The sequence below is a fragment of the Pinus tabuliformis genome, chromosome 7 (genome assembly GCF_031772625.1).
Source record: "Pinus tabuliformis cultivar Carrire ecotype Pingquan chromosome 7, CPIR1, whole genome shotgun sequence".
Taxonomy (NCBI): Eukaryota; Viridiplantae; Streptophyta; class Pinopsida; order Pinales; family Pinaceae; genus Pinus; species Pinus tabuliformis.
The window spans coordinates 315,001,561-315,013,469 of NC_142293.1; the positions used below are offsets into that span (position 1 = coordinate 315,001,561).

The 11,909-nt window shown below is 30.2% G+C and overlaps 1 long non-coding RNA gene across 1 annotated transcript; it reads left to right on the forward strand.

Moving 5' to 3' along the window:
- The first annotated feature begins 5,367 nt into the window (after window positions 1–5,367).
- LOC149247181 (uncharacterized) lies at window positions 5,368–7,124 on the forward strand. Its single transcript, XR_016266604.1, has 2 exons — window positions 5,368–5,531; window positions 6,783–7,124. It is a non-coding gene; the product is annotated as an uncharacterized LOC149247181 (long non-coding RNA).
- Window positions 7,125–11,909: the final 4,785 nt, after the last annotated feature.

An 11,909-nucleotide genomic window follows, 5' to 3' on the forward strand; every position in this document is an offset into this window, starting at 1 on the left:
CAAGGGTATACTTCAGAGCTCCAAATATTCATAATGATGCAAATATGACAATAACCATAATTTATGATGTGCTTTCTCATTGGTCTGGTAATCTTCGTGAAGTTTTGTATATACAATTGGACAACACTTGTCGTGAAAAAAAAAAAATCAAATTGTTTTTGGATATCTAAACATGCTTGTTGAATTGAGAATTTTTTAGAAGGTAAAGGCTGGTTTCCTTCTTTTTGGGCACACTCATGACCATATTGAATAGATTTTCAGTTGTTTTTTAGTCACATTAAGGAGGAAGGAAGTTGGGAGCTTGCCATCATTAATTGAATGTATTAAGAAATCATACATGCGAGAGCCTACTTTTGATGTGTTGGAAGAAACTGTTGACATGCGAAGGTTTATTCTGGGATTGCATGGTGAGGAGAAATGAATTGAACAACTTAATGACATTAGCTTCCAACATCAATTTCGTATTAGAAAAATTGATGGGAAAACACTAATATGTGGCAAGAAGTATTCAACTACTGCAGAATGGGCACCATCATCAGGTTTGGAATTTTTGAAGTTCATTCTAGATCATCCAATATTTGAATCAAATATATTGTTATTACAATCAGTTGCTGAAGTTCATAATGCACACACGCAAAATAGAGATCTAAATTATTTTGATTTCCTAGAAGAAATAAAAATATGTATTAGATATACATATGAGTACTTTGATATTGTTGATTTAGTTTGGTGGGATTTTTTTTCAATAATCAAAGTGATATCATTTCAAGAACAACAAATGAAGATATACCTCTGAAATATCCATTTATTTGGCCACAAAATGTGTCAAATGAACATGAGGAAAGAAACATTTTTGAACAACAACAATCTCAAGGTATTATTAATTCTTCACAGGTAGAGGAAAGAAAAATGTATATTTGTTTCAGAATATATTGTGCTCAATGTGAATCAATGGAAGACCTTTACAAAGGTTCAGTAAATGATATTAAAGAGGGTTGCATGATCGCATTGCTAGCAAATGGAGATCCCAATGGCTATCCATTATGGGTTGGTAAGGTTATAAAGGTCATTGTAGAAAATGAAGATGTTGCAGGTGTTGAAGTACATTGGTATGCCACAAATACACACCCATTCAATGGTGTGTATAAGCCAGAGATGGTAGTTGATAAAAAAATTGGCAGAAAGAGAAAAATAAATGGTACAAATATAAATCATTGCCGCACAAACCTCTTAAAATTGGAGGATGTTGACATACTTGTTTATGAATTCAATTTAACAAAGAGAGGAACTCTTCACTTCAAGATGATAGAGATTTGGAAGATGTTGTTACCAGAAGGAGCAATGTTGAGATGGGAGTCTACTATAACCAGCTATAGATCCAAACAAATTTTGAGACCTGAAATGGTGGGCATGCATGTGGACTTAGATGGGGCACTAGTAAAGAGAAAATCAGTAGAGGGGTCAGCATCGAGTTCAATTGTGGAGGGCTTGCTCATGTTGATCTTGTCTCTAAGGTTCATCTCTCATATATCCAAGGAACCACGAATAGGATTGCCCATATCCTTAGGAAGATTAATGTCTCTTCTTCGTTCAGGCCTCTCAATGCCATTAAAAATTCTCTTCAATCTTTTAAAGACTCTGTTGGCCCTAAGGACACGAAGAGTGTCTACCTTGTTCCCTGCTCCTATGGTATTCCCTATATTGGAGAAACAAGTAGGTCTATTAAATAAAGAAGCCATGAGCATGTTGCATATATTAGACACAATTGATCCCGCTCATCAGCCCTAGTCGAGCATGCAGAGAAATTAAAACACCACGTCTACATTGGAGAATCCAAAGTCATTGCTAGGGTTGATCACTTCGCCATAGGAAGCTTAGAGAAGCGATTGAGATTGGGAGGCATGCCAGAAATCTTAATAGGGATGATTGTTGGAAATTAAGTAAGAGCTAGATTTCGGCTTCACTTCTTGATTCTTCCTCTCTTTCTTCTCCTTTTTACTTTTTATTTCTAGCTTATTTTTAGTTGTTTATTTTTACTATTATTTTCTTCTTTAATTCCTTTTGTTTTACCTAGCTATCATTTTTCATGTTTCCTCCTTTTTATATTATACATATTTTTGTAACCCTCTAGATATTTGTTATTATCTTGTTCCCCTCTTGACCTTCATTTTTTTGAATATTTATAAAAGTTGAGTCTTTCTCTACTATTTATTTTTCACAATATTATTATTAGGTTAGTTAATATAACTAATATATGTATATGCCTAATAACCTCTTTATATTTAAATAATAATAAATAACCTCTTTTTCATTTTATATATTATTATTTATAGAACCATTTCTTAAACTATAACTCTAGTTCTATACATTGAACTTAGGTATATTTTATTTATTTGGAATAAGTTAGCCCCTAATAATATTTTATAAATTGATAATATCTAATTAGTTATTAAAACATTAAAATAAAATATTTTTTTTACTCCGAGATAGATAATTTTTTAATAGATAGGTCCTTGACTCGGACATTAAATAATATTTTGCTTAACTTATTAAATAATTGATTATTAAAATATTGGTACAAAATATTTTAGATTTATATTTATTCCTAAGACCTAGTTTTCAACTAAATATATATTATTACTTTAATAGATAACTCGTTACCTCTAATTTTTAATAATATTTTACTTACCTTATTAACTAATTTACCAATGGCTAATTTTCAACAATTAATTATGGGAAATGATGCATCCATGTTATTTATTTCTCAAGATCGATTGATTCTTCATCTTGTCCTAAGGATGGATCCCATTAGTTCTTTAGAAACTACCAAATCCTAATAATATGATTAATTCTAAAGACATCTATCTACATTATGGATCAAAAGTCTTATATATATATATATATATATATATATATATATATATATATATATATATATATATAGATAATATTTTTAGTAATTAAAAATACAATATTCTAATGATTTAAATTTTTTTTATTTAAAACAATATTTATATTTTAAATTTTCATATAATTTAGATATTTATTTATGTTGTTATGATTTCAATTTTTTTCTCAAAATTCATAATTATAAATGAAAAGTAATAACTATTAAATATGCAACATTAAATAAGTAAAATAAATAAAGTACACCACTTTTATAATAATGATGATGGTTGAGATCTATGGGTAGCAAAATTGGTTAATTTGAGAATTGTCAAATTGTTGAAGCTTGAACGACCAAGGTTCACATTCTCTTTTGTTACCTAATCATAATTTCTTTATCTATCTATTTAAAAAAAATCACTTAAATTTCTTTATAATCTTACTTTTCTATTTAAACACAATAAGACAATTACTCCAATATTATTGTATAATCATAATTTTGATGAATTAAAAATATAACATATATTTTGAAATTGAGTTATAATTTGGGTGTACACAAGACGTTTTAAGAAAAAATGATCTTGTTTCTCACCCCTTTTAATACCATTAAGATGATAAATCCTTACATGTCTTCAACCTTTTTAATATCAAAAAAATATAGATTTTTTTGTCTTCAACATTTTTAATATCACAAAAATATAGATTTGTTGTCTTCAGCCCTCTAAATGATAATATAAATGATAGATTCTTATATCTCATTGTTTTGAAAATAAGTCCAATACTCAAGTTTCCACTAAAATCTATTTGTTTAACATCCTTCCACTTTGATGTTGCAATGTGTTAATAATTCCTTATTGTATTATATTTCAACATAACACCTTGCTGAAGATCCATGAAAGTTACTAACTTGTAAATTATTAATATTAACTTAAAATAATAATGACCAGATTTAAGCCTCAAATTTACCCAAATAACCTAATTAGATGATCAAAACATAGTGCATTTAATATGGTCTTTTTTTTTAATTGTGGTTTACAACATAGTGCATTTAATATGGTCTTTCTTTTTAATAGTGGTTTACAGTCACATCCACAAGTAAGTTTATGGGCCTAACCCCAAGGGTGTCTAGGCAATTTAACGTAGTGCATTTGACTAGTGCCCTCCCAATTGACAAAGTACTTAACTCACTGATTAAACTATTCCTTGAGACATTAAAAAATAATACATTTACTAAAACATTAAAAAATAATGCATTGACTAACTAATTCGAATGATTTATTAAGATATTATGTCCACTATGATTAAACTTGACAATGCCTCTCGACCTGTCCACTTAGGTTAACCTTGACAATGCCTCTCAAGGAAACTAAGAGAAGTCGCACTAACATGAAAGTATCAAGAGACTAAATGCTCGAACAAGGATCGATATTCTCTGTTTAGCTAAAGACAGGACCGTTTAGGTAAAGACAGGACCAACCCGCAAGGTTTCAATCATTAGATGAAGAAATTTACATGGATAATCTAAGAACCACTTGCAGAGTACGAGGAATAAAAGCCTCGGGTGAAGATTCCAGTCGTGATTTTAGAGATCTCTGTTTTGTTTTTTTTGTTGCTAACTCCAATCATGGAAGGGAGGTATCTAACTGATATGGGTATTTTTATTATGGAAAGGAGGTATCTAAGTGATATGGGTATTTTTTTTTATTATGGATTTTAAGAATATTGGGAGTCAAGATCAATTGTTTAAGAATATTTCAAAATTTTGCTCAGTTCAATTCTCTACGAATATTTCAAAATTTAAAAAAAAAACACAGTAAAATTTTAAAAAATATAAAGTAAAAGCAAAGTTAATCGTTTGATTTTGGTCATATCTATTGAATTTAAAAATATTTCTAAAATCCCCATAAAAATAAATTCATGAAAACTGAGTCAAACGTATGAAGTGAGAGTTTTTGGAATGTGAGTCGGTTATGGATGAAGCTCATTCATGAGGTTGCAAAGTCTGGTTCACTTGTCAACCTGTATATATTCCTTTTAATTAACTATGGCTGAGTATATGTAGAGACAAACAAGCCAGAGTTCTTGGACAACAAATGGCATTAACCTTCCAGAAGACAAAAAGACGTGTATCTCCCCAATACGGATAATAAGAGGCATCCATGACGTTACTATCACCGTGGAAAAAAGCCAAAGAAATTGGATTTTGAGATAGACAGCTGGTCTGTTTATATTCCAGAAGACTGCTGAATCTATGGACAGGAGGCCCATTTAGAAGAACCCTGTGTCTGTTGAATTTTGTCCCTAACCTAGCTGCAATCCTGGCCATGATATCCGTCCAGCATTTATTGGAGAAAAACTTACCGCTCCATTTTTGGTTTATAGTCTCCACTGGCACAATCCAGGCCATATCCGTTCTGCATTTATTGCAGGAAAGCTCACCGCTCCCGTTTTGCTATATAATCTCCGCTGGTCTCCACTTTTTTAGCTGAACCAAGTTTGCATTGCAGTCAAGGGTTTTTTAATCATGGCGATAAGAGGTCGGTTTATCTTGGTAGTTCTCAGTTTGTTTGCACTGTTTTTCATCTTGTCTGTGGCAGCGGGAGAAGAGTCGAGGAAAGTTGGGATGGGTCAGAAAGGTGTTGAAGGTATATGGTATAGTTGTTTGCTACTTGTGTTTCTACTATTTTATTTATTTGAATGTATATTTATTATACGCCTGAACTAAGTAGGCTGAACTGTGTAGGTTGAACTGTGTGAAATTTATTTGAATGTATATTTGTTATACGCCTGAACTAAGTAGGCTGAACTGTGTAGGTTGAACTGTGTGAATGGGTGAGGTAAATTTTAAAGATAGAAGTTTATCTTAAAATTCAGTAATTTTGACAAATTTTACTAGTTTTGATATCAAAATTTTAAATGGTTCCATTATAATTTGTAAAAATGTTTAAATTTCTAATTATTTTATCTTAGACCATATATATTATTAGAGATTTTAGAGATTTTTAAGGTAAAATATTTTTATACTATAAAATTTAGGTGAATTCATTTTAGAATTTTTTAATTAGGTGAATTCATTTTAGAATTTTTTAATTAGTGAATTTTTTTATAGAAAAACATGGAATATTAGCCTAGTTGTTAATATTAGACCCTAAAATTTTCCATAGAAAATATCTTCCTTAACTCTTTTCTAAATAACTCTTTTCTTTTCAGCTAAATATACTTAGTTCACTTTGAACTTAACTCTTTTCTAAATAACTCTTTTCTTTTCTTTTCTAAATATACTAACTCTTTTCTAAATAACTCTTTCCTAAACATGCTGAGTGTCTCTTTTCTAAATAACTCTTTTCTTTTCCCGTAGATATACTTAGTTCATTTTGAACTTAAATCTTTTCTAAATAACTCTTTTCTTTTCTAAATATGCTGAGTGAGGTTAACCTAAAAATACGACTTTAAGTAAACTTTAAGATGCCACTTTGCTCATCTGAACTTAACCTAAAAATACCACTTTAAGTAAACATTGAACTTAACCTAAAAATACGACTTTAAGTAAACATTAAGATGCCACTTTGCTCATCTGAACTTAACCTAAAAATACCACTTTAAGTGAACATTAAGATGCCACTTTGCTCATCTAAACTTAAGTTGATTACGAATTCTCCAAATATTCTGGAATCCTACTTGTGCAATAAGATCCCAGATCAGCAATCAACATAATGATGCGCTCTTGAAAAACAAGTGAAAAAAAACTGTTTCTGTTTTTAAAAACCCACAAAGTGTATGTGCCAGAACAGTGGTACGTTTCAACCTACTTACACAATCCGGGCCAAAATTATATCTACAATATTCTCAATTAATATAACTTTAATGGTGATTGAAATATTTTACTGCTTTTGCAGAGGCTGAAATAAGTGGAGTCGATGGATATGGAAGAGGTTGCCGATACGGCCGTTGCTGTCGAATGGGCCGCTATGGCTGCGCGTATTGCTGCTCCAAAGGCGAGACTGCGCCCACTGAAGTTTCCGATCACAACTGACACATGAACGACTTGGTTTCCAGTATTATGTATAGATATATATTGTGTGATATTACATATAACAGCGAGGATATGGGTTGGGTTGCTTACTAGGGTAAGGAGACGGGAAGAACGTGAAGTTCAGCTGGGCTTTCGTTCGTCTTTTGTCTTGCGAAATAAGACTGTGCATGTATAAATCGGAAATATAAATTATCATTGTGTCTAAGTCTGGCTGGTCTTTCAGAGCAAGTTATCAAGTTATCATTCAGTCACCACACGCCTTTTTCATTTTGCATGGAAATCATTTACAAAGAAGAGTTTTAGTGCTAGTTCAGTTAATAAAAAAGTTAGCTGAATTTAATTTAATTGCATATTTTGAGAATGGTTTAAATCTGATGGAGAGAAGTGAAGTAGAGTGGTTAGTTTGTAGATTTTGAAAATGTTTTAAAATCCGATAAAAGGAGTGAACGGAATTAAATTGGTTGTTGAATTTTATTTTTATTAACTTAATTTTAAAATATTTCCAAAATTTCTTATATAAATAAAAATAACCAAATCAAATTTACAAAGTTAACTTTAAATTAACACCAAAATAAATAAGGAAATAAAAACACATTTTCAACCCAACCAAACTTACAAAGTTAAGTTAACTTTAAATTAACACCAAAATAAATAAGTAAATAAAAACACATAACCAAATCAAATTTACAAAGTTAACTTTAAATTAACACCAAAATAAATAAGGAAATAAAAACACATTTTCAACCCAACCAAACGTACAAAGTTAAGTTAACTTTAAATTAACACCAAAATAAATAAGTAAATAAAAACACAACCTGCAGCATTGAAATATATATTCAATATACTAAATTCTGGAGAATCATTCTTCAGACATATATATAGATAAATTGATTAGAGATCAATCATGCAATCTTGTCTCGTAGGTTAGGTTATTCTGTTAGAAACAACAGAAACAAAAAGTTCTCACTATAGAGAGATTCAACCAGCGGTACAAACATTTTTATAAGTTATTTATATGGTTTATATATTTATATCATAAAAATGAATACAGATACAAAGTGTTTCATCGCCATAGGGAGATTCAAGATTCAACCTGCAAACATTTTTGCAAAGCGTGTATTTATTTTAAACTGACATAAAGGTAGCATGGTTCATATTTATTTTAAATGTAAATACAAATAGGAAAAAATAGTTTTCATAAAATTTATTTTTTTACCAGCCTTTAAAAATATATATATATATATATATATATATATATAAAATTATATTTATATAAAATTTACCTATTTTTACTAACCTTTAGATAGGTATATAATTATATATATAAGTTAGCTATGTATATATTTATATATAGTTATTATATTAAAAAATTAAAAAATTTAAGTTATATATAATAAATTTATATTTATGTGATAATGATTAGTATTTAATGAGATCAAAAATAGTTTATCCATACTAATAAGATAGTATTTAGAATATTTAAGAAAAAGGATATTAAAAATAAAATTTAAGAAAAATATTCCAATATCATCATAGTTTTATTGAGTTAAAAATTAATAATATGGGTATTTTGATAAATATTTTGAAATTTAAATTTAATAAGAGCACTTGATGGACAATTTAAGAGAAAGTGATTTTCATCTTTTAATTTTTTTAGTGTCAAGAAAATGACAAACTCTCTCATTCCAATGGGTTTTGGAATTTTGCAACACTCAATTTCACTATGAAGTTCATAGAGAATATATTCTTATTTTAGCAATGTTTATTTTTTCTTTACACTAGTGAAAATAAATTCCTTATAATTTCTTAATTTCCTTTCCCCCTCTAACACCTTATGGCACCACAATTTCTCCTTAAATTTTGAGGTAATAATATTTTGAATATTATCTTTGTTTTACAAAATCATCTCTTCCTTTATCTCCCAATGAAATCCTTATGCAACCCCCTTTTGAAGATGGTTTTGGCTAGAGTTTGAAGCAATTTTGGGAAGTCTTGTATCTTACATATTGTTTAACCTCTCTTACACATTAAATGCCTAGTCATAACAATGTCTTTCATATTGTTTAATTATTAAATACTGGGTCATAACATGCTCTCAATTGGGACAAGAGTCAATTTTATCTTGTATCTTACATGTTGTTTAACCTCTTCTTACACATTAAATACCTTGTCATCACCATGTCTTTAATATTCTTTAATTCTTATAGACTTGGTCATAGCATGCTCTCAATTGGGACAAGGATTGTTTGCTTGAGGAAGATAAGATAGGGAGTATTTTCTTTAATATTGATATTATATTATTATAAATTATAATATTGCATTATTCTTTAAAAATGTTTCATTCTCAAACCTCATCCATATAAAATAATAAGAATAGAGAAAACTTTATATTAATGGAAAATTACAAAAATATATATAGAAAAAGAAATACATCTAAAGTATAAACCTCACATCCATATAAAATAACATGAATAATGAAAACTTTATATTGATGTAAAATTACAAAAATATATATAGAAAAAGAAATACATCTAAACTATAATAGGGTTGAAACTTAAATATTTCAAAAGCAAATTTTTATTTTTTCATTTTAGATTTTATTTTAAACACATTGAAAGTTTAAAAGAAATTTTTAACATAATTGAATAAATTCAAAATTTAAAAACAAAATTATATATGTTTATTTTTTATAATTATAATTAAGATGATTTAAATTCAATAAATTTAAAATTAAAATAAATTAAAATATTTTTTATCAATTGTTTGATTTTCATTTTTATTAATTAAGCCAGCATTTAAATGCCAATGTTTAAAAGAAATTTTTAACATAATTGAATAAATTCAAAATTTAAAAACAAAATTATATATGTTTATTTTTTATAATTATAATTAAGATGATTTAAATTCAATAAATTTAAAATTAAAATAAATTAAAATATTTTTTATCAATTGTTTGATTTTCATTTTTATTAATTAAGCCAGCATTTAAATGTTTACACTTATTTATAGACACTACAACATCTCCCCATACTCATATCTATATTAGTTTTAACTTTTTATTATTTTTTAATTGAATTGTCATATAAATGTGCAAACATTTAGATTTTCACACCTCCCTCTATACTGGGTTGTAAAGAGCCACTAGAGGGATCAAATTTCTTAACATCTATATTTTTATCATTTAATTTCTTAATAATACATGTTATGGAATTAAATAATTAAAAAAATAGATTTAAGAAATTTAATCCCTTTCAATATTTTATAAAACCTAATTTAAAATAATACATATTTACTATACTTAAATTAGTATTTTAAAATAATATATGATTGAATCAAATAAAATAATATTTTTAATTATTTAATTAAAAACATTTTTATTAATTTTTAATTAAATTTACTTTTTCCTGTGATGGGCATGATCAACATGCAATAGAGGGGGCCTTGGGATCCCTACCATCATCCAGTTGTTCACCATGCATGGTTTAATGCGACAAGATGGGGGGCTCTTGGCGCATCAATGGAAGTCTCAAGAAAGAGGGAGGTTTTATTGCTTGCTCTGGAGGAGGAAGACCTTAGTGTGTTTGTGGCGGGCGATGAGAACAAATGGGGAGTAGAAGGGTAACGATTATGTTCACTGGTCAGGTCTTTGGCGTAAGCCAAAAGGTAGGGTGGTAAGTTGCCAGTGGTTGCAATCATCCTATGTGTTTGGTTTTGTGTCCAAGTATTCGTTTGGGATCCATGGATGCCACAAGTAGTGAAATTTGTGTGGATAGTTGTATGTATCTTCTTTGGTCTCTGACGTCTCCACCTGTTGGTTTCCCAGGTGCTACATCAATAGAAATTCGCCATCCAGCAAGTTCGGGTAATGCTCTATCACCTGGTCTAGTGTCTGCAGGTTGTTTTCATTTTATGCTCTATTGTTAGTTTTTGGTTTATCATTCAAGGGGAATGGTGTCTTTGTTGGGCCAAGCCAGACAACTACTCAATGAGGAAGTTTGCGTTCTGTGTGAGTTATTATGGGTATTAGTGGGGTGGGGAGGTAGTTAGTGTAATCTTCCTGGCGTCTATGCCCCTTGTGAGGAGAACTATGTGCCTTCAAGTTTCCATTGGTGAGCACTTGTATCTCGCCCCTGTGATAGTAGTCTCACCTAGTATAGGGCTTTTTGTGTATTGGGGTCTTATGGGGAAGAGGAATAGAGCCTGTGTATGTTATCAGGGTGGGAGTGTCAAGGCTAAAGATCTCTTGTGGCTTGAGGGGCCTTCATTATTGAATTGTGTCCAGTATACTGTATGGTCATTGTGATTAGATGTATGTGAGAGGTTGAATTATCTTTGTGGTGTTGGGTGGTCAGGGGTGGCCTACAATTGGTCGAGTGATTCCCATCACCTGATTCCAGGAAGGTGTGCAGTTTCATGGTGGGTGGAAGGTACTGGGCAAGGAAGTGGTGAGTGTCAATACCTATGGGAATGTGGTGTTGTTCTACCTGCAATTATGTAAAGATAGTGAGGAAGACCCCGACAAGGGGGTGGCTAGTGTGGACGTACCAATAATGGAGGTAGTGGTGACTCTTCCTCCGTAAGGCACATTTAGCTAGCTTGGATAGAGAGGAGGAGCTCTCTCAAATTCTTGTGATGCCCCTCGACTAAGTAGTTTAGGCCACCTCCTTAGACTCCATTTTTGAACAACTTTGAAGGATCTAGGCCAACCTATACATCCTTTCGGACCATAGGTACGAGGAACACAACGATAATGTTGCCTATTGGAACGACATTCAATTTACCCAAGAGGAAATTCTGGAGCAATTAGTACATGTCCTTTGAAGCCAACAAAATTCATGATCGTCTGTGTGAGAATTAAGATCGAATGGAGCATATTGAATTTCACCAGCATGACTAGAAAATTCAAAGGGAGCATCTAGCTCATGCAGATATGCATCCATTGCATCCACCACCTTGAAATGAATGTGATAGGTTGTGTCTTAATTTTATC